Source organism: Nicotiana tabacum, chromosome 8 (genome assembly GCF_000715075.1).
Source record: "Nicotiana tabacum cultivar K326 chromosome 8, ASM71507v2, whole genome shotgun sequence".
Classification (NCBI taxonomy): domain Eukaryota; kingdom Viridiplantae; phylum Streptophyta; class Magnoliopsida; order Solanales; family Solanaceae; genus Nicotiana; species Nicotiana tabacum.
This window is the reverse complement of record NC_134087.1, coordinates 38263134-38287694: the sequence shown is the minus strand read 5'-3', so window position 1 is coordinate 38287694 and position 24561 is coordinate 38263134.

Genomic DNA, 24561 nt, shown 5'->3' with positions numbered 1-24561 from the left:
TAAAATTGGTATGGTTGTACTCGTGGTTGGATGAGGTTTCATATTCCGTAATTTTTGTCGGGTTCCGAGACGTGGGCCCCACGGGCGAAATTTTAGTGCAATTTCGGATTTTTAATGGAAAATGTAGAATTTCATATAGAATTAATTCCTATAATTTTTATTGACTGAATCGAATTGTTTATGACTAGATTTGGGAATTTCGGGCACGAATTCGCGATGCAAAGACTTGTTGGAATTTTGAATTGGTTGCAAAGCGAGGTAAATGTTTGGTCTAACCTTAGCTTGAGGGATTAGGAGTTGTGTCTTATTTGCTACATGTTAATTGTGGAGTACGACGTATAGGCATGGTGACGAGTATCTATACGTTGGTGTCAAACATGCCCGTGAGTCTTATATTATAATTGTTATGACTCCGTTGTGGTTTATTGCACTTCATATGTTATTATTATTATTGTTCCCTTGCCGGAATATTTGTTTGATATTATTGTTCCCTTGCCGAGATGTTTGTTTGATATTATTGTCTCCCTTGCCGGGATGTTATTGTTTTGATGTTGTTTCCCTTGCCGTTTATTTGATTGTTGTATTATTGTTCCCTTACCGGGATTTTATTGTGATTTCATTTATTTCCTTGCCCTTATTTCTTGTGATTGTTGTTTGGGTGAGGAAGAGTGTTAAAGCACGAAGGGTGATGCCGTGTATGATTTTGTGAGGAAGAGTGTAAAGCACGAAGGGTGATGCCGTGCCGCACGATATACAATTCCGTGCCGATTATATTGATTTTATGGTGAGGAAGAGTGTAAAGCATGAAGGGTGATGCCGTGTAGTTTATATTGATTCTTATGGTGAGGACGAGAGTAAAAGCACGAAGGGTGATGACGTGCCCTTGTCTTTGGTTTTTCCTGATTCTAATTGAGTTATGTTGTCCTGTACGTTTATTTACTGATTTTCCGTTATCACTTGATTTTATTTCGATGTTATAGATTCCCTTACCCTATTTTCCTTGTGTTTGTTGCTTGGGTGAGGAAGAGTGTAAAGCACGAAGGATGATGCCGTGTATTGTTTTGGTGAGAGAGTGTTAAAGCACGAAGGGTGATGTCGTGTATTGTTTTAGTGAGAGAGTGTTAAAGCACGAAGGGTGATGTCGTGCACTTTCTGTTTGCTGTGTTTACTTGTTATTAACAATTCAAGTGTATTAACTGTTTATATCCCTTTACTGTTGTGATCCTTTGTGTTGGAATCCATAGTGTTTACAATACCTCGCCTTATTTTTTTAATATGTTCAATACTTCAAATTTCAAGAATTATTACATTTATTAACTCAATTGATTTCTCAACTAAAGTTTCCTTAAACCGTTTGAGGTTGTACTTTACTTAAAAAGGAATTTCTACTATGTTTTGATTTATTAATTTCTCGTATTAAAGGTAATGATTCCTTCGATATTGTTCTTTCATTGAAAATGGTATTTTCTTTATCAAATGATTTCAAAAAAAAAAAATTCATCTTTTCTTGTTGATTTCCTAATTGGGTTGGAAGTTGTACTCTACTTTATGTTAAGTGAATGAGGCTCCTTGAACACTCTTAATTGTATTGGGTTATGGAACCTATGAGCTGAGTAACATGAGAATATTGTTGTGCAATGTGAGACAGAAATATGTGGGCACAAGGTGCCGGGGAAAATATTATGGTTTTATTTAATGGCACGTGAGTTGTCCCTGCGGTTGTGACATAAATATGGGCACGAGGTGCCGTGAAAATATGAAAGTGGGCTGAGACATATATTATTTATGATTATGAAATGAGGTGTCACAAAGTGACCTTTATTCGAAAGATGCTTATCTGAAAGATATTTATTTGAAGAAAATATATTCGAAATATATTTATTGAAAAACATATTATCTTAGAGATTATTACTTGAAGGATTTATAGGCGAAAGATTTATATTTGAAGGACTTGATTAATTGATTGCACTTGTATTTATTATATTTTGAGAAGCATTTATGGTGTTCTTGTTGCCTGTTATTTATATCACTGGTTGATCATTGTCGCCATCATTGTTATCTGCTTCCTATTATTTTTGTACGCTATTTTGCACAGGTTTATTTGGTAGTCTGGTCCTAGCCTCGTCACTACTTCGCCGAGGTTAAGCTAGGCACTTACCAGCACATGGGGTCGGTTGTGCTGATACTACACTTCTGTATATTTTTGTGTACAGACCCAGGTATTTGATCGATAGTAGCTACTCGTTGTGGTGGAGACTCAAGGTAAACCTACTGCAGCGTTCGCAGTCCTCAGAGTCACCTTCAATTGTACTTATTTCCATTTGTTCCCTTTGTTTCGGAACAGTGATGTATTTATTTCGTATAACTACTCTTAGAAAGGCTTGTGACTTTTACCACCGGTTTTGGGAATTATAAATTGTTAAGAGTTATTGAATTTAAAGTTGGCAAATATCAATGTAATTTCAGTTAATGTTAGGCTTACCTAGTTTAGAGACTAGGTGCCATTACGACTCCTTCGGAGGGATTTTTGGGTCGTGACAAGTTGGTATCAGAGCTCTAGGTTCATAGGTTCTACAAGTCATAAGCGAGTTTAGTAGAGTCTTGCGAATCGGTACGGAGACGTCTGTACTTATCTTCGAGAGGCTACAGAACTAGTAGGAAAAATTTCCACTTCATTCATTCCTTATCGTGCGACATTCAGCTTGAAGCATATATGTTATGTTCTTTTGCATCCACTCATGTATAGAATTGCGCACTATGCCAATGGTTTGTGATGCCGTAAAAGGTTATAAGAGAGCCAGGGCTGCTCAACCATTGTTACCACGTGTCGTTCAAAATCAAAGATATGAAAGCACAAAGAGATCTTTCGGTTGTGCGCATGGGGGTGCATCAGATTCTGACATTTGGTTGATAAATAAAATCTTAAGAAGGTTTAATTGGTTGCCTAATCATCACATGTGGATGTAGATCTAAAAATAGTTGGTTATATTAGAGATTATGTGTTTCGTATGGGATTTTTATTTAGCGAATGGTATTTACTAGCAGGCCGAGACACTGGAAGAGGCGAGTTTAACTGTCACGAGGATGACATGCACCAAATAAATAGCTTGAGGTGTCTTATGATCGGTGTCGTATGAGAGATAAAGGTTAGTATTGTGAATCATCAGAATGCTTCATATGGCTTCGTGCTAAGTGAGGGGAGTTTACTATCAACGCTCAAATTGTGGGGTCATGTGTTATATTAGTTTTGGCTTGAGCTGTATATATGTGGTATTGAAGGGTTTGTCGAAACTTGTATATGATTAAGAGCTGATATTTGAAAGGAATAATGATGAGACTTTTTGGTATTCCCGCGTCCTTAATAATTCTACATTTCAATATCAGCAGGGACATGGAAACAATTTCAGAATACTCATAGTGCTCTAGTTAATCAGGGCGCTTACGTGGGGCAATCATCTTTTAATGTACCAGTGGCATGAAATTTCCCGCAATGGTTATTTAAGTTATCCGGTACAGACTTAGTATGAGCAGTCGAACTGCGGATGGGTTGTTATGAAAATGGTGATACTAGGAACATCTTGAGAAATTATCCTAGACTTGGGAGAAACATATTTCGTCAAAGCACTCAGGCTACGTGCCCCGTTGCAGTTACTACTCCACTTACATGACCAACCATAGGTAGAGGTTAGGATATTAGAGGTGAAGGTGAGACTCCTAGAGGTGGAGACCCAGTCCGTTGATATATTTTCTATGGTATGGCTGAGGTTGCTACACCAGACGGTATCGTTATAAGTACGGTCTCAAATTATTATAAAGTCAAAATTTTCTTAACTTGATTTGGTTTTGAGCATCGAGGAAAATTCTCCTATTGTGCTCCACTTATGAGTGAGCTTCCTAATTCTTAATCTACATATGTGAATACTTCTGTTGGGAGATTATATGGAGATAGCTATGTCTATCATTATGTGTTGGTCACTAAAAATAGTTGTGAGGCTAAAAGCGACTCTTGTTAATCAATTCGATGAGTTTGATTTAATTTCTAAATAATTGATTTTCATTGAAAATTATATGCCCTACCGGTAAGAGGGATCATTGTATGTTGTGATTTTGTTTAACCGAAATTATTTGAAAGAAGGAAGAAAGGAAATGGAAAATTTTAGTTGGCACAATGTGCAAAATACTTGTGATTCAGAGTTGAGGATGAGATCCTCACATTTTTATATGATATGAAATATTTAAATCGGGCTACACGCTGCGGTGGATGTTATATAAGGACGAGGTCCTGGTTGTAAAAATTTTATGTGTTTAAATTCTCCTTTTGTGAAATTAAAATTTGTGTTGTAGCACTTGTAGGGAGTCATGCCTATTAGGCTTATTTGAAAATTCTTTTATGAATATTTCTGTGCATAATTTGCCAAATATGTATTGTAACTATTGAGTTTTAGCCTACAAGGTGAGAGCCCAGGTGGCGTTAAATTGTGACTCGTTACTTCGGGTAAGTAATTATAAGATCCCATGCCTTGTTTTTAGTAACCTGGAGGTTTGAAACGAAATTTTGTTAACATGAGGTTAATTGGTGATGTTGTAATCTATTATGAACAACCATTACGACCAGAGATGTGGTTATGGTCATACATATGATGTGTTTTATGTCAAGATATCATTGTGATAATGACGTGCTTGTAATGCGGAGATTAGTGTTATTGATATATACTTTGTGGTGCGTTGGTGGGTTGTGAACACGTTGTTAGGAGTTATTTTGGTGTTACTCTGACAGGTGGATAGGCCTAATTACAGGGGAGACTCTGCCGAAATTTCTAGAAAATTTGGGAGTTAGAAAAAATTGGGATATTGAGATGTGTAAAGAAAGAGATAAGTTATATTATGTGTTTGAAGACGGACTCTACTTCTCATTTAAGGACGATTGAACCTAAGTGGGGGAGAATGTAATACCCCGTATTTGATGGGTGCGTAGGCACGAGTTGCTATAGCCAGTCGGGACTAATATCGTTTGTTGACGTAAAAATCGAACCTTTCTAGAAATGATTGGAGTGTAAGAAATTTGGTCTTGAAATTTACGAATATGGATAAAGAAAATGATTTCAATTGAAATGGTGTTGTCGGACTTATGTCGAATGCGATAATGTGGGATCAACCGCGAATAATTGTGTAAAAGTAAAATCATCAATTTGGTAACTTGAGAATAATTCTTAGTACGTTCGAGGACGAACGTTTGTTTTAGAGGTGGAGAATGTGATGACCCAAAATATCATCTTTAAATTAAATAATCATCTCGGTATTTTTAAGACCTTGAAAAGAGGTATTAATAATTCCTCTACTTGCGTGAGCAGTCCGTATAATTTTCCGGAAGGTTTTAATGTAAAAAATGGATTAAATTTGAACTAGAGCTTTAAAACTCAATTGAGTTGACTTCGGTCAACATTTTGAGCAAACGAACCCGGATAAAAGTTTTGACCATTCAAGTAGTTCCATATCGTGAATTGGGACTTGGTCATATGCCCGAAAGCGAATTTGGAGGTCCCTAGATCAAATTATCGCCATTTAACGGAATCTTGTAATCTAAGGTTAAAGATTTCTTAGGTTTGACCGGAGAGTTGACTTTTTGATATCGGGGTCAGAATCTAGTTCTAAAATTTTTCATAGCTTTGTTATGTTATTTATGACTTGTGTGCAAAATTTGAAGTCAATCGGACTTGATTTGATAGGTTTTTGCATCGAATATAGAAGTTGGACGTTCTTAGTTTCATTAGGCTTGAATGGGGATGTGATTCACGGTTTTCGCATTATTTGATGCGATTTGAGGTTTCGTCTAAGTCCGTATCATATTTTAGGACTTGTTGGTGTATTTTGTTGAAGTCCCAAGGGCCTCGGGTGGATTTCGGAAGGTCAACGGGTTGATAAAGCTGCTGAAATTCTCTTTGGGAAGCTGCTGTCTTTTTTTTACAGCATCATGTACAGTACCCCCCGTGAACAGTACCATGTACAGTACCCCGTGTACAGTACCATGAACAGTACCTCGTGAATAATACCGTGTACAGTACCCCGTGAATAGTCCATATATAGTACCCAGAATTTTTCTGGACAGAACATTAAGATCTGAAAATGGGACAAAGTCCCATTTTCCATTTTTAGCGAATTGGAGCTCGGGAAGAGGCGATTTTCGGGAGATTTTCAGAAAAAACAACAGGGTAAGTGTTCTTAACTTAATTTTGGTTAGATTACCCGAATCTATTACTAGTTTTGGCATTTAATTGGTGATTTTTAATTGGGAAAATCTTGAAAACCCTCTTGGTTTAATTTGAAGATTTGAGGGTCGAGTTGATGTCGGATTTTAGTAAAATTGGTATGGTTGGACTCGTGGTTGGATGCGGTTTCTTATTCCATAATATTTGTCGGGTTCCGAGAGGTGGGCCCCACGGGCGAATTTTTAGTGCAATTTCGGATTTTTAATGGAAAATGTAGAATTTCATATAGAATTAATTCCTATAATTTTTATTGACTGAATCGAATTGTTTATGACTAGATTTGGGAATTTCGGGCACGAATTCGCGAGGCAAAGGCTTGTTGGAAATTTGAATTGGTTGCGAAGCGAGGTAAGTGTTTGGTCTAACCTTAACTTGAGGGATTAGGAGTTGTGTCTTATTTGCTACATGTTAATTGTGGAGTACGACGTATAGGCATGGTGACGAGTATCTATACATTGGTGTCAAGCATGCCCGTGAGTCTTATATTATAATTGTTATGACTCCGTTGTGGTTTATTGCGCCTCATATGTTATTATTATTATTGTTCCCTTGTCGGGATGCTTGTTTGATATTATTGTTCCTTTGCTGGGATGTTTGTTTGATATTATTGTCTCCCTTGCCAGGATGTTATTGTTTTGATGTTGTTTCCCTTGCCGTTTATTTGATTGTTGTATTATTGTTCCCTTACCGGGATTTTATTGTGATTTCATTTTTTTCCTCGCCCTTATTTCTTGTGATTGTTGTTTGGGTGAGGAAGAGTATTAAAGCACGAAGGGTGATGCCGTGTATAATTTTGTGAGGAAGAGTGTAAAGCACGAAGGGTGATGCCATGCCGCACGATGTACAATTCCGTGCCGATTATATTGATTTTATGGTGAGGAAGAGTGTAAAGCACGAAGGGTGATGCCGTATAGTTTATATTGATTCTTATGGTGAGGACGAGAGTAAAAGCACGAAGGGTGATGCCGTGCACTTGTCCTTGATTTTTCCTAATTCTAATAGTGTTATGTTGTCCTGTACGTTTATTTACTAATTTTCCGTTATCACTTGATTTTATTTCGATGTTATAGATTCCCTTACCCTATTTTCCTTGTGTTTTTTGCTTGGGTGAGGAAGAGTGTAAAGCACGAAGGATGATGCCGTGTATTATTTTGGTGAGAGAGTGTTAAAGCACGAAGGGTGATGCCGTATATTGTTTTGGTGAGATAGTGTTAAAGCACGAAGGGTGATGCCGTGTACTTTCTGTTTGCTGTGTTTACTTGTTATTAACAATTCAAGTGTATTAACTGTTTAGATCCCTTTTACTGTTGTGATCCTTTGTGTTGGAATCCATAGTGTTTACAATACCTCGCCTTATTTTTTTTTAATATGTTCAATACTTCAAATTTCAAGAATTATTACATTTTTAACTCAATTGATTTCTCAACTAAAGTTTCCTTAAACCGTTTGAGGTTGTACTTTACTTAAAAAGGAATTTCTACTATGTTTTGATTTATAAATTTCTCGTATTTAAGGTAATGATTCCTTCAATATTGTACTTTCATTGAAAATGGTATTTTCTTTATCAAATGATTTCAAAAAAAAAAAATTTCATCTTTTTTTGTTGATTTCCTAATTGGGTTGGAAGTTGTACTCTACTTTATGTTAAGTGAATGAGGCTCCTTGAACACTCTTAATTGTATTGGGTTATGGAACCTATGAGCTGAGTAACATGAGAATATTGTTGTGCAATATGAGACAGAAATATGTGGGCACAAGGTGCCGGGGAAAATATTATGGTTTTATTTAATGGCACGTGAGTTGTCCGTGCGGTTGTGACATAAATATGGGCCGAGAAAATATGATAGTGGGTTGAGACCTATATTATTTATGATTATGAAATGAGGTATCACAAGGTGACCTTTACTCGAAAGAATTATATTCGAAAGATGCTTATCTGAAAGATATTTATTTGAAGGAAATATATTCAAAATATATTTATTGAAAAGCATATTATCTTAGAGATTATTACTTGAAGGATTTATAGGCGAAAGATTTATATTTGAAGGACTTGATTAATTGATTGCACTTGTATTTATTATTTGTTGAGAAACATTTATGGTGTTCTTGTTGCATGTTATTTATATCACTGGTTGATCATTGTTGCCATCATTGTTATCTGCTTCCTATTATTTTTGTACGTTATTTTGCACAAGTTTATTTGGTAGTCTGGTCCTAGCCTCGTCACTACTTCGCCGAGGTTAGGCTAGGCACTTACCAACACATGGGGTCGGTTGTGCTGATACTACACTTCTATACATTTTTGTGTACAGACCCAGGTATTTGATCGATAGTAGCTACTCGTTGCGGTGGAGACTCAAGGTAAACCTGCTGCAGCGTTCGCAGTCCTTAGAGTCACCTTCAATTGTACTTATTTCCATTTGTTCCCTTTGTTTCGGAACAGTGATGTATTTATTTTGTATAACTACTCTTAGAAAGGCTTGTGACTTGTACCACCGGTTTTGGGAATTATAAATTGTTAAGAGTTATTGAATTTAAAGTTGGCAAATATCAATGTTATTTCAGTTCATGTTAGGCTTACCTAGTTTAGAGACTAGGTGCCATCACGACTCCTTCGGAGGGATTTTTGGGTCTGACATATCCGGTCCAAATCTCTAGCTCGCGATGCCTTTTCCCCTTGAATCGACCTCCGGATGCTCCAAATCTAACCAAAATCGGTGCAAACCATCAAAATATGCTAAGGGAACAAAGCCCACTAAAAAGAAATCAAATTACAACATAAATCCCGAAATTGGCCAAATCCGACCCCCGGGTCCACATCTCGGATTCCAATAAAAATTACATTAATATACTCCTTATCACTCCTTGAGTTCATTCATATCAAAAACATCAAAATCCAACCACAAACGACCTCTCAAATCCCAATTTCTAGGTCTCCAATCACAAGCCCTAGTTCTTCAATATTAGGTTTAAATTACATGATTAATTAGGTAGAATTCACATAATTATCGAGTATTAAGTCCATAAATCTTACCTCCAAGTGTTCCCCCTTGAATCCCTCTTCAATCCTCTTCAAAAAGCTTCAAAATCGCCCTAAAATGGTGGAAGTCAGCCCCAAAATCGCGGACAATGGCTATTTAAACATTCTGCCCAGGCATTAAAACCTTCTTCGCGAACGCGATCAAAGTCTCGCGTTCCCGAAGTACAAACTGACGTTGACCAAAATTTCCTCCTTCACGAACACGTCTGACCTCTCGCAAACGCGATGCCTCCTAACTCCATCCTTCGCGAATGCGACTCCCCTTCTCGCGAATGCGATGCTCAATGGCCCAGTCCTTCGCAAACACTAAGGCTAATTGCCTGCAACACTCAACAGCAGTTTTCTGCAATCTCCAACAACTTGAAATGGTCCAATTGACCACTCGAAACTCACCCGAGGCTCCCCCAGACCTCAACCAAACATGCCAACGTGCCCCATAACATCATTGAAACTTGTTCCAATCTTCGGAACGCTCAAAACAACATCAAAACACCAAATTCGCATCAGATTCAAGCATAAGAATTTCAAAATCTTCTAAATTACGCTTTTGATCAAAAAGTCTACCAAACCACGTCCGAATAACCTGAAATTTTGCACACACATCCCAAATGACACAACGGAACAACTGCAACTCCTGGAATTCCATTCCGACCCCTATATCAAATCTCACCTATCAACCGGAAATACCAAAATTCCTATTTCGCCAATTCAAGCCTAAATCTACTCCGGACCTCCAAAACACATTCCGATCACGCTCCTAAGTCCCAAATCACCTCCCAAAGCTATCCGACCATGAGAACTCACATCCGAGCCCTTTAACATATAAGTCAACATCTGGTTGACTATTCCAACTTAAACATGCTCAAAAGAGACTAAGTGTCTCAAACCTTCTCAAAACCTTTCCAAACCCGAGCCAACCAACCCGGTCACATATAGAACCGATAAACAAAGAAATAAGAAGCAGAAATGGGGAAAACGGAGCGGTAACTCATGAAACGACCGGCCGGATCGTTACATTAAGCTATATGCATTGACAGTATAAAGATATTTTGACAACTATCAGTTCATTTTGACTTGTTAGAAGATTACTTTTTCATTTTCTTAAGATTACCAATTATTATTTTTTATAGAAAATTACCTATTTCAATTTAAATGATACACTTTCATTATTAGTTCGTTTCAAAAAGAATGATAATTTTCTCTACTTAGAAATAATTTAACTTTGAACTTTTTATTTTACCCGCTTTACCCTTAATGATAAGCTTTTATAGTCACGCAAATATTATAGCCCCACAAAGCTTTTACCACTTAAGCTTTTAGGACCACATATTTTAAAAGTATTGTTTTTTTTTCTAAACTTTGTGTCAAGTCAAACTAATTCATCTAAGCATTAAGTAATTAAACTCTTTTTGATATACATGAGTAGTATATAAAGGGAGACACATGATTCCTTAAGATAGATATAGGGAAAACTATACAGTACAACCTATATATATATATATATATATATATATATATATATATATATATATATATATATATATATATATATATATATATTATGGATGAAAACTATTTACATCCCTCAAGTTTGCTTTAAAAATCAAATTCATCCTCCAACTTTGATCAATTATCATACTACTCCTCATATCAAAGGTGACTTCTTAAAATGCTTATTTTACCCTCTACAGTTTTCAAATTCTAATGATTTTTTTAATTTTAATTTATGTTATCGGCTTACCTATAGACAAACTTTAAAAAAAAATTCGAAACCAAGAAAGGTGATAAGTAGTAGTCAAGCATATAAGTTAATGATGTTCAATAGTAAAATAAATAAAAAAATAAAAAACTGCAATTAATAATTTACTCGTATTAGTAATTTTATTAATAGAAATTAAAACTCAATCTATCTACATGAGAGTAAAATTTTTATAAATTATACAATGTCGGTAATAAAAAAATAATAGACGTAAAATAGAGGTAAATTTTATAATAAATTTTCAAAAATTATCTATTTACACTTTACATGAACTTTAATTATAATTTAGAAAAAATCTTGTAATAACAATCAAAACTCAAACATTTATATACACATAGAGTATAATAAAAATAGTAGAACTTAAAATCAGACACACACCAACATACATTAAATTTTAATATACATAATATTTAAATAATAATAATAAAGTAGCAATATATTTTGTAACAAATTAATAATTTAATTATTTTATTTATAATTTTAGTGAAATTAGATTAAATTATATAATAAGATATAATATTTTTAACTTATGAATAAATACATGCATTAAAAAATATCTAAATAATATTAAAAAAAAGGTATTACATATATGGAGAGTTGAAAAGGTCAAGGGTAAAATAGACATTGCTTAGGATGAAAGGACGAAAATGATAATTGTTGAAAGGTGGAGGATAAATTTTGATTTTTAGAGTAAACTTGGAGAATATAAATGATTTTCACCCTATATTCTATACATATTTTTTATATATTCAGCTATTAAATATAATTATGTTTGTTAGGTTGGCCAAATATGTAACTTGTTGATATATATTCTGTCAACTTTGTGAATAGTAGATAAATTAATTCAATCAACTACGTGATCAACACAACTGGCTAATATAACATGGTTGGCCAATAGGGCGGATTCTCTTCAACAACTCGTGATTTTAGAGTTGCATATTAAATTTTAGTATTTATTACAAGTACAAATGCTCCCTTGCAATTATCATTATCTATATCTATACCTATTTATATATATATATATATATATATATATATATATATATATATATATATATATATATATATATATATATATATATATATATATATATACTATATTAAAAGCACGAAAGCCCTTATTAAAATGTCGTTCACCTTTTTTACCCTTTAAAAATTAATTTTATATTGGACAAAATTTTAATTTTAATTATTTGCTTGATATTTAGAACCTTAAAATCAAATTAAAAAATTATTAAATTTTTTCTTATTTGACTAGGTAGAAATTCCTACTATTTAGGACTTTAAAGTTCATTATAAAAGCATTATTTTAAAGAAATGACTCTAGATTTCGGTTATATTTCCTTGTTGGAATCAAATTGTATATGTTATCCCTTCAAAAGAACAAGTAAATGAGTCCGAGTCAAGATCTAACATTGTAATTTCTTCAGTCAAAAATAAATATTCCTACAAATCTTCAGTATGTTTACAAATTCTTAAATTAGAAAGAGCACACCAATTACACAATTAGGTCGCCCTCCTTGCCGATTCAACTTCTATTACTTGCCGTCAATTTTAATAATTTATATTTATATTTATCTATACTCTATACTATATTAAATGCACGAAAAACCTTAGTTAAATGTCGTTTGTCTTTTTTATCCTTTAAAAATAGATTTCATACTAGACAAAATAGTCATTTTAATTTATTTTCTCATATTAAAGAATAAATATTTAATAGAAAATAACCGTTCTAACGGTTACAAAATAAAAAATAAACAAATACTAGCAAGGAAGCAATATTCTCAAAATTTAGAGTTACGTGTAAATTAAATCTCATTCATTTAAAAAGTAAATAATTTATGGAAATCAAATTTTACTTGAATTTAAAGTCCTAAATATTAGGACTTTTTATAAAGTTCAAATAAGAAAAGATTTACTACTAATAATAAAGTTATAGTATATTTTATAATTTTAAATATTAGGCGAATAATTAAATGACTTTTTTTGTTTAGTGTGAACTCTATTTCTAAAGGGTTAAAAAAATATTCAATTTGTTCGCCAGTTTCATTGATCAAAGAGTTGATAGCAAGGATTGGTCTCGGTGTGGATACGCATAATGTCTTCACACTATCGAAGAAATTTTAAAATGAGGCTCTGATTTTACAAAAAAATTATACTTATTGAGACGGGGTACCAAAAAACTAGTTAGCAAAAAAAGATCTCTTGCCGCATTGCAGGCGATAGTTGACATGCATAATAGGGGTTCATAAAAACTCGAAAAATCGAACCAAACAAAAAACCGAACCAAGTCAACCAAAAAATCCAAAACCGACTATATAAGCAGAAATTTAAATTTATTATTACACACACACATATAGTTTTTAAAATTATATGGTACACATTATTCGTTTGTATTTTTAGCCTAGTCCTTTGTTACTATAATAATCTAATTCTTTGCCTTTACATTCTAGTTTGATTGGTAGTTTTCTTTTGCTATGTAAAAGAATTTATTTCATGTTAAAAATAATTGATTTTTAATTGAGCACTTAAAGTATTTATCACTATTTGATTCAATTATCATCAATATATCTTGGTAAATGATAGATTTCTCAAGAGCAATTGGTTTGATAGAGCAATAGATTTCTCTAGATCTTAAATCTTTTAATTTTTTTTTCTTTTAACATAAAAAACTTGGGTCTTGATAGGAATTTTTGAATTGAGACCAAATTTAATTTTATAATTTCTTTTTTTAGAGAACATAACAATTTGTGCTAATTTTTGAGATCTTATAGTTTATCTAATTCTGCATTTACTCATGTGATATCACTACAAGAGAACAAGCCATTAGCTAAAAACCAAAATCCTAGCTAACTTACCGAGACTCCTAGCTAACGTCGCTTTAGCTAGGAAAATGGCCTTAGCTAAATTCCGTAGCTAATATGCTCTTAGCTAAATTTTATTAGCTAGAAAAATATGTTATCCATTGCTAATATAGCTAGGGATATTTGCTTGGCACTAATCCCTCACAATCATTAGCTATAACATGTGATGGCTAAATTCCAAGCAAACTTTGTTTGGTCAATGTTGACTTTGTTGAAACATAGCTAGGACTTTGTCACGACCTGGATTTCTCCACCCTCGGGAGTCGTGACGGTGCCTATTAGTGAAAGTGTCATGACCCAAAATCCACTAAGGGTCGTGATGACGCCAGACACCACTGTCAGGCAAGCCAACTACCATTTACTAGCAATTTCTCGTTTTAAATTATTTTGAAATCATTTCCTTTAAGCAAATAAATAATAAATAATAAACTCCGCTGGGTAAATGAGGATGTCTTTACAAAATTTAATTATTGAAAAATCTCGTGATCATCCCAGAACCCGGTGTCACAAGTACATGAACAATTACTAGGGAATAAAATAAAATACAGTAATTGTCCGGAATATAAGTGGACAGAAATGAAAATACAGTACAATACTCTAAAGGAGACTCTGCTGGCTACAGACGTCTCGATAAATGCAACTCACCTAAGTCTCCGTATCAACCATGCCGCTATGCCACTAAGCCACTAGCCACATATGAACCTATGCAACAAAAATGCACAGCAAGTGTAGTATGAGTACAAAAACAACGTGTACCCAATGAGTATCCCGTCTAATCTCGAAGAAGTAGAGACGAGAGGTCGACTTCGACACTTACTAGTGGTCCAATGACGATATAGTAAAAATGTGAGGAGATCAGGGAATTTTATTAAAACAACAATTATAATTCATAAAGCCAGATAGCAGGTAAACAACTTCCCAAATAATAATGGATTTCCAAAGATTTACTTTTCATTATCTTTATCAATTTATCTCCGGCCAAGAAAGGCAAATGTCAACATTTATAAATCTCAAGCAACAATACAAACATGCGCATATCATGCCGAGGTCGTACGGTCCGATCAAACATAAATGTAAAATGTGCACTGCCGAGGGTCGAACAGCGCGAACCATAGATGCAACTATTACCCCGCTCGCGAATCACCCATGCGACGCGGCCAACATAAAATAAACAAACACTCTGCTCACGAATCATACATGTGACGCAGGTACACATAGAATCACATATTCAAACAGTTAATCAAGACTTTATTAGGGAACAACTATCCAAGGAAAATCCAAATTCTCCCTTTTTAACGATTTAAGAAAAATGAAGTTTATCCTTTTAGAAATTCATTTACCAATTTGATAGAATTTAAGAAATTCAAACCGTCAATATGATTCCAAATATTTCGAAGTACAACATGCTTTTGGGTCCTAGACTACCCGCACAATAGCATAATAGTAGCTACGCACGGACCCTCGTCACCTCGTGCGTACGTAGCCCCCACAAATAGGACCACATAACCAATTAACTCACCTATGGGGACAATTCCCTCTTACAAGGTTAGAAAGGAGACTCACCTCGCTCCGAAGCCTATATTTTGATTCAAGAACGTGCTCAAACCTCCGATTCGGAGCCGAACGATCCAAAAGTATTCAAATAGGGTAAGAACGAGTCAATACATACCCAGAAGTTCATATTCTAATTATTAAACCAATTTTCCAACCCTAAATGCAAGGTTCCTAAAATTCATCCCCGGGCCCACGTGCCCGAATTCCAGAAACTTTTGAAGAAAATTGTTACCCATAACCTAAGGATCAAGAATATATGATTTTTACTCCATTCCCTAACAAATTTCGTGGTTAAATCTTGTTTTTACCAAATTCTAGGTTTTTCATCTAAAACCCTTGATTTTTCCTAATTTTTACATGTTAATCTACCCATAATCCATGTATTTAACTTATGATATGTAGAAATTACTTACCTCTTTGATGATAATGGAACCCCTCATCAAATGCCCTCAAAACTCGCCTAAGACCAAGTGGGAAATGAGGGAAATGGGCTAAGTCTTGGAATAAAAAGCTATTGCACCAGACGCAGCAGTCGCATTTGCGACTCCCAGCTCGCAGTTGCGATGGTCACATTTGCAACAAAGGCATCGCAAATGCGAAGCCCAGCATTCCCTACCATGGTCGCATTTGTGACAAAATTCTTCGCAAAAGTGAAGAGGACAGCATCGCAAAAGCGATGGCCCCCTCGCAAATGCAATCTCCCCTTAGCAGCCCCCAGGTTCGCAAATGCGAGTTCCCTCTCGCAAATGCGATGTTGCATTTGAGACCCAAACACCGCAAATGTGGTCATACCGGTACCAGCAACATCAAACCTTCTCCAAATTCCATTTTTGATCCGTTAACAATCCGGAATCCACCCGAGGCCCCCGGAACCCCAACCAATCATAGAAACTAATCCCAAAACACATTACGGACTTGCCGAGGCCTCAAATCATATCGAATAATGCTAAAACCATGAATCGCACTCCAATTCAAGCTCAATGAACTCTAAAATTTCAAACTTCTACTTTCGGTGTTTAAACCTATCAAATCACGTCCGATTGACCTCAAATTTTGCACACAAGTCATATCTGCCATTACAGACCTACTTCAACTTCCGGAATCGGAATCTGACCCCGATATAAAAAGTCCACTTCCTGTCAAACTTCTCAAAACCTTCAAATTTCTATCTTTAGCCAAATGACTCCAAAATGACCTACGGACCTCTGAATTCACTTCCTATAGCGCTCCCAATACTAGAATCACCATACGGAGCAATTCCCAGACTCGAAATCTCAAATGGACATTGATAACCCTGAAATGCACTTCAATCCAAACTTATGAGATTCTTCCAAAAATGCTAACTTCCACAATAGGGTCCGAAATGTTCCCGAGTCTTCCAAAACCCAGTCTGGACATACACCCAAGTCCGAAATCATCATACAAACTTGCTTGAGCCTTCAAATCCCGATTCCGAGGTTGTTTACTCAAAAATCCAACCTTAGTCAATTCTTTCAACTTAAAGCTTCCGAAATGAGAATTCTCTTTCCAAATCAACTCCGAACTTCCCAGAATACAATTCTGACAGTGCGCACAAGTCATAATACCTGAAGTGAAGCTGGTCATGGCCTCAAACTACCGAACAACATGCTAGAGCTCAAAACGACTGGTCAGATCGTTACATTCTCTTCCACTTAAACATACGTTCGTCCTTGAACATACTGAGAACTGCAGTGATGTTGTCTGAAATCACTGTTTAACACCTCGTACACCTACCTGTGCTACCACAACTCAGTCAAGCATATTAGCTCAATCAATCTGAAGATATTCTCTTTCCTTCAAGCAAATAAGCTTAGAGCCCAATTCCATCATCCGGAATTCTCCGCCGGGACTATTTCCAACATACGATCACTATATCAATCATTACACGTTGTACCCAAACATGAATGCACAATTTTTTCTGAATTCACACCTTGCACCATTTTACTCACAGGACCACAATAACACTTTCTGATCAAGTTAGTCAAAATTCCATGAATCTGATGCACCCATTACACCTCATGACATACATAGGTCTTGCTCTAACTCTTACAGTACCGCGCTGACGGAAAAGATGTGTAGAAATTCATAACACACTGCCGAACCAACAAATCATTGGGTCTATACTCGTGACAAGAAGCATCGCCTCATTCTAAACCAAATAATGGTCTTAGCTCCTTAATATACTTCATATAATCAGATTGCACTGATCCTAAATTCAATGATCTCGTCTTACCCAGTACGAACTGCTCAGGCAATAAGCCACCCAGACATGACCAAAAGTCCCATATGATGCCACAATGCACCAATAGGCTACCAATTCGAACGCGATGCAAAAGGAAAATGAATTCTGAAAAGGAAATCCATTTACCCTGCTCGCAAATCACGCATGCGACGCGGTCAACATAACTAAATAGACACCCCGCTCGTGAATCATACATGCGACACGGGCACATAGCTAACATGAGCTTTCCTCAGAAAAATAGAAAACAAAACACATGAAAACTGATATAGGGAACTATACTCAACATCACACTGTTGCGGCGCACAACCCGATCCAAACAACATGCCGCCCGATCCACACATAAAATTCACATAAGGAGATACACACTGAGCTAGATTGCTTACTACAACAAAATATCGAATGTCGGTCACAAGCACGCTAAGTGCATAATACCATCCTTGGGGAGATATATAGCGCTATAAGCTACAGACTCAAGCACAACTGAGGTGTGATATACGATCTGAATCTCAAGAGTCATTCTGCTCATATAACATCATCACTATGCGGAATCCCCAACACATAAGAAATTTACCACGCCATTTTACAACTGACACGGCGCAATACATCATTTCATGAAATAGTTGACGGCGAAATAACACCCCGACTACCCTTCCATAAGGAGCACTTTGCTAAAGTGAACACATCTGGCATGATATAGAGCCTATATTCACATTTAAATCCATCCACAGACCTCAAGTTGATTCTGATCACACCGAACTAGGCCAATAACCTTTCATGGGTCCATAAGCACCCCCTTTTTTCTCATAACACACAAGAACAACCATTATAACCGGAGGGATCCTCCACAGTCCACAACCCAATAAACCGAGTGCCCTCCAGGCATCAATTCTCAATTTAACGACATCACTACAATCTTCATACTTGGTTTAACTTCTTCAATCAATCAAGTGACTATATGCCACACTTATACAACCTTCCCATGGGGAATGCTCCCACAACCTTCCGTAACAGATAATAGGTCTGTACATCCAAACCACCGGCCGCACTAATGCTAAGAAGCGATCAAGAATCCTTAACCAGGATGCAAAGCCTTTTTCACAAAATACCAATCTCAGGGGATGCTGAAGGCAATACCAATTTACTTTAAACATCGAAACCCCTTTCCTGCTCATCCGAGCTCGTGACATCCTTGTCAACGCTGAACTACAACCTTGATCCTCACTTCAAATTCCATACCACCCACTGCACCCAACATGCCAATATACGGTAGAACACGATTTTCATCATAACTCCGGAACCGCTAATAGATTAACACTTCATCATATAAAAATTTGTCACTTAACTCACTTAAGGAGAACCATAGTAATACACAGGTGAATTCTCATAACCGTAGAACATGCAAATCTTTAAGTAGTGGTCTAAGCCACTAATAACTAGGGATTTTGACGTGTTTCATGATCCTTCTTGCTTATGCTTTGATTATAAATTCTTACAAAATAGTCTCAAAAGGCTCATAAGTTGTGCTTGATTGCATGTTTGATCAACAAAGTGATGAGACGTCAAAGATCGGCTCAAAAGGAGTGAAACCTGCACAAGTACCAAAGACAAGACAACTTAGGACAAACAGGCCTAGTTCAGCCGCACTACACTTTGTGCGGTCCACACTAGGGAGATTCAGAGAGCTAGATTTGAAGGAATCAAAGTAGTGCGGTCGCAGTACATATTGTGCGGTCCGCACTGAAGATACCGCAGTCGTACTACCATTTTCTGCGGTCCGCGGAAGCAAACTTCAGAGAGATGTCAAGTGCCAAGGTTCAAGCCTATGCGGTCCGCGGTCGTGTTTGTGCGGACTGCGCTAGACTCCTTCGCGACCGCATTCCATTATGTGCGGTCCGCGGAGCCTGGGTTCAGAGAGTTGATTTTCCATAGTCAAGAGCCTAGTGTGACCGCACACCATTTTGTGCGGTCCGCACTAACCCCACAGGGGCATTTTTTTCCAGTTTTTCCAGCTTAGTATAAATAGAACCTTTTTCCATTTTAGGGTATCAACTATTTTCTGAATTGAGCTATGCTCGTGAGAAGACCATCTGTAGCCATTTTGGGCATTTTTACTTAATTTTTATCATTGAATCTTTGTAGTTATCTTAGCAATTAATTAATATGTCTTTATCTTCATCTATTTCTCTGTTCTTCTCTTCAAGCATGAGTAGCTAAACCTATTAGCTAGGGTTGTGGCTCAACCCTAGTGTGGGTAATAGATGGGTATTGTGATTTAGGGCTAGATTGACTATGAGTGTTTGTTATTTGGGTCAATTTTATGGTTTAATTTATGAATTGGTGGTTGCAAACACTGGTTTGTGCTAAGTTGACTTGACTCTTCTTGAGAAAGAGATCCTTAGTCTCCAAAATTGACCCAACAAGGAATTCGGATGGACTCAAGAGAATTGATAGTCCTAATTAAAGGGCTAAACCTCGAGAGAGTAATTACCCGACTTGAACCCTAGTTGCTTGAGAAAATTTGCCTACCCATTTGGTCTTGAGAAAGTCAATTGGGCAAAAATACTCTCTCTACCGAGAGGTGTGAGAGTGGGTAAAATTATGCAGTGGTTATAGCATATTCCCCAATCATATCAATCATGCCTTAGAAGCAATTACCCGTCAATTAGCCACCTAGGTGAAAGTCACCACCCTAGTACCTTTTATCCATTAGATACAACTTTTAGCAATTCTCGTTTAGCATAATCTAGTTGCATTTATAATTAGTAGTTGATAATAGTAGTTTGTTAAAGAAAAACCAAAAATGATTGGAAGTGATATTTGGAACAAATACACAATTCCACTCTAAATAGATACTTGACTCCATTCATAGCTCCCTGTGGAAATCGATCCCGACCCACAAATCAGGGAAAAGCTATTGCGACCCTCTCTTCCTACTTTTTAGTAGTGCGGAGTAGGCTGCGATCACTTTTTGGCGCCGTTGCCGGGGAGTTAACGGTTTTGGCTATCTATTTAGTTAGTTTTGTGTATTGTTCTTCTTTCCTTCTTTGTTACTTACTTATTTGTGTCACTACTCAGGTACCAAAATGGCTTTAAACAACGCTAATGACCCTCTTGGAAATGTGATAGCGGGGGAGGAGGTAAATGATCTTGAGCAAGATGAGGTGCCTCTTTCACCTCAACGTCAACGGAGAGGCCGAAATACCAATGCTAATCCAAATGACAATATTCCAGATCCTCATCCGGTTCCTCCAAGAGGGGCTCCTAGAGTATTACCGAACTAGGGCTACGCAAGTGCTATTGTCCCACCCCGAATCCGAGCGGGCAACTTTCAGATAACCAATGTGATATTGACCTTACTTGAGCAGCGTGGGTACTTCATGGGCGCTGCAAATCAAAATGCCTACAAACATCTCAAGGGGTTCGTAGATACATGTTGGGGGATCAAGCAGACGAATGTATCCGAGGATGCGCTGAGATTGAGACTTTTCCCGTTCTCACTTCGGGGGAAGGCATTAGACTGGCTCGAGAGATTCCCCAACCATTCCATCACAACTTGGGATGAGTTGGCGGATAAGTTTATTGCCAAATTCTTCTCTTCTAGTCATATGGCGGCATTTCGATATGAAATATTAGCCTTCAAGCAAGAGCCAATGGAACCTTTGCATGTGATTTGGGAGCGGTATAGAACGATGGTGAAGGAGTGCCCAAATAATGATATGACCGAGGCCATGATCCAACAAACCTTCTATCGGGGCATAAATACTACAAATCAATGCATGTTTAACCAATTTACCGGGGGCAATTTTATGAAGCTTTCTTATGAGGAGGCATGTGATGTACTTGATGAAAGGGCAGACACTTCTTCAGCATGGCAGAGTAGAGCAAATGTGCCTCAAGGTGACCCTACGGTTATCCATTTGCACAAGGAATTACATGATCATGGGAAAGCGATAGTTGAGCTTACTACTACTATGAACTAATTGGCTAAGGCGCAGTTGCGACAAGTTCAGAATCCTCGCCAAGTGAATGCCATGGAGGGTGTTAGTATGCTTGTCAACAAGAGAAGGCAAATGAGGCAACAAAATCAAGGGAATTCTGAGCAATATGATGATACATGTGATGGGTTTCAAAATGATGGTTATGATGACCAAAGTGAAGAGGTACAATATGTCAACAACTATCAAGGCAATAGAGGCAACTCTTCAAACCAACAATGGCAACCCCAAGGAAATTGGGGCAATCAATAACAAGGTGGTGGAAATTGGAACAACAACAACCAAAACAACAATTGGGATAATCAAAACAACAACCAAGGAAATTGGAATGGAAATAACAACAATTGGGGAAACAACAACAATCAAGGAGGGTGGAACAACAATGGAAACCAAGCAACCTGGGGCAAGGCTTTCAACGACCCCCAATGTACCAACAACCGAACAATCCACCCCCTTTCCCTTCTCAAGGTCCTATTTCTTCTGGTAATGATATGGGTAGAATTGAAATGATGTTCGAGCAAATGATGAAGAGGAATGCGGATTCTGATGCACAGTTAGCTTCTCACAACACCTCTATCCGAAACTTGGAGGTGCAATTAGGCCAAATCTCTCAGTTATTGAATACTCGCCCAAAGGGTGCTCTACCAAGTGATAAGATAGTGAACCCAAAGAGTGGGAAAATCATGTTATGGCAGTGACAACAAGAAGTGGGAGAGGCGGTGATGTGAATGCCTCTAAGCAAAAGCAAGTCGTGGATGATGATGTTGAGTTGCATGATGATGAATTCCCTTTGGTAGTTGAAGATGTGGTTGATGAAAAAGTGAACAATGAAGTGAGGATTGATATTCAAGAAGTCAATGTGGAAACCCAAAATGATGTGAACCCGTCTAGGCACACATAATTGACATGCCGGAGCCGGTTGTGCCAAAAGCCAAGGCTCCTTTGCCAAGGCCACCTCCACCTTATCCTCAAAGGCTCACGAAGCAGAAGAATGATAATCAGTTTAAAAAGTTCATTGACATGATGAAGAGCTTATCTGTTAATGTGCCTTTGGTGGAGGTACTTAAACAAATGCCGGGTTATGCAAAATTCATGAAATACATGGTTACGAAGAAGCGTTCTATGGATTGTGAAACTATAAAGATGACTCACCAAGTTAGTGTTATAGTGCATTCAATGGTCCCAAAGCTTGAAGATCCCGGTGCTTTCACCATTCCTTGCACACAAGGGAGGTATGAAATAGTTCGTGGAATTTGAGACAATGTTGTCTCATGGAATAGGGTCACTCAAGATGAGTGAGGATTTAGATTGGTGATATAAGTAATGGAGCTAATATTATCTCTAAGGCAAGTTAAGAATGAATTAGAGGAAGTTATATTGGTCAGCCATGGTTGAATTGGCATAGTGGTGGTGGTGCGCGTGAGGCTCGACGGCCGCCGTAATTGATTATATTCAAAAGTAGTCTACTGTTATGGCCGGTTATGTGTAGGTGGATCCCGGAAGGGCTATGGTGGCTTAGACCACTACTTAGAGATTTGCATATTTTACGGTTATGAGAATTCACTTGTGTGTTGCTATGGTTCTCCGGAAATGAGCTAAGTGAAAAGTTTCTATATGATGAAGTATTAATCTATTAGTGGTTCCAGAGTTATAATGAAGATCGTGTTCTATCGTACATTGGCATGTTGGGTGCAGGGAGTGGTATGGAATTTGAAGTGAGGATAAGGGTTGCAGTTTGGTGTTGACAAGGATGTCACAAGCTCGGATGAGAAGGAAAGGAGTCTTGATGTTTAAAGCAAGTTGGTATTATCTTTAGTGTTACTTGAGATCGGTGTTTTGTGAAAAAGGCTTTGCATCCTGGTTAAGGATTCTTGATCGCTTTTCAGTGTTAGTGCGGCCGGTGGTTTGGATGTACAGACCTGTCATCTATTACAGAAGGTTGTGGGAGCGTGCCCCATGGGAAGTTCGTATAAGTGTGGCATGTAGTCACTTGATTGATTGAGGAGTTAAACCAAGTATGAAGATTGTAGTGATGTCGTCGAATTGAGAATTCATGCCTGAAGGGCACTCATTTGTTAGGGTTGTTGACTATGGAGGATTACTCCGGTAATGATGGTAGTTCTCTTGTGTATGAGAAAAAAAGGAGTTATTATGGACCTTTGAAAGGTTATTAGCCTAGTTCAGTGCGATCAGAATCAGCTTGAGATATATGGATGGATCTAAATGTGAATATGGGCTCTATATCAGACCAGATGTGTTCATTTCAGCAATGCGCTCCTTATGAAAGAATAGTCGGGGTACTATTTCGTCGTCAGCCATTTCACATAATGATATATCGCATCGTATGGGTTGTGAGATGGCTTGGTGAATTTCTTATATGTTGAGGTTCCGCGCATAGATGATGTTATATGAGCAGGATGGCTTTCGAGATTCAGATCGTATATCGCACCTCAGTTGTGCTTGAGTTTTGTAGTCTATGGCACTATATGTCTCCCCAGGGATGGAATTATGCACTTAGCGTGCTTGTGACCGATATTTGGTATTTTGTTGTAATGATCAATCTATCTCGGTGTGTATCTCCTTATATGAATTTTATGTGTGGATCGGGTGGCATGCCGGGAGTGCAGATTTTGCCAAGGCTCTATGTGACTTGGGAGCTAGTATCAATTTAATGCCCTACTCGGTTTTCAAAACTTTGGGTATCGGGCAACCTAGTCCAACCTCAATGAAACTTTAAATGGAATATTGATCGATGAAGTGACCTTTGGGCATTATTGATGATGTGCTTGTCCGGGTGGACAAATTCATTTTGTCGGCCGA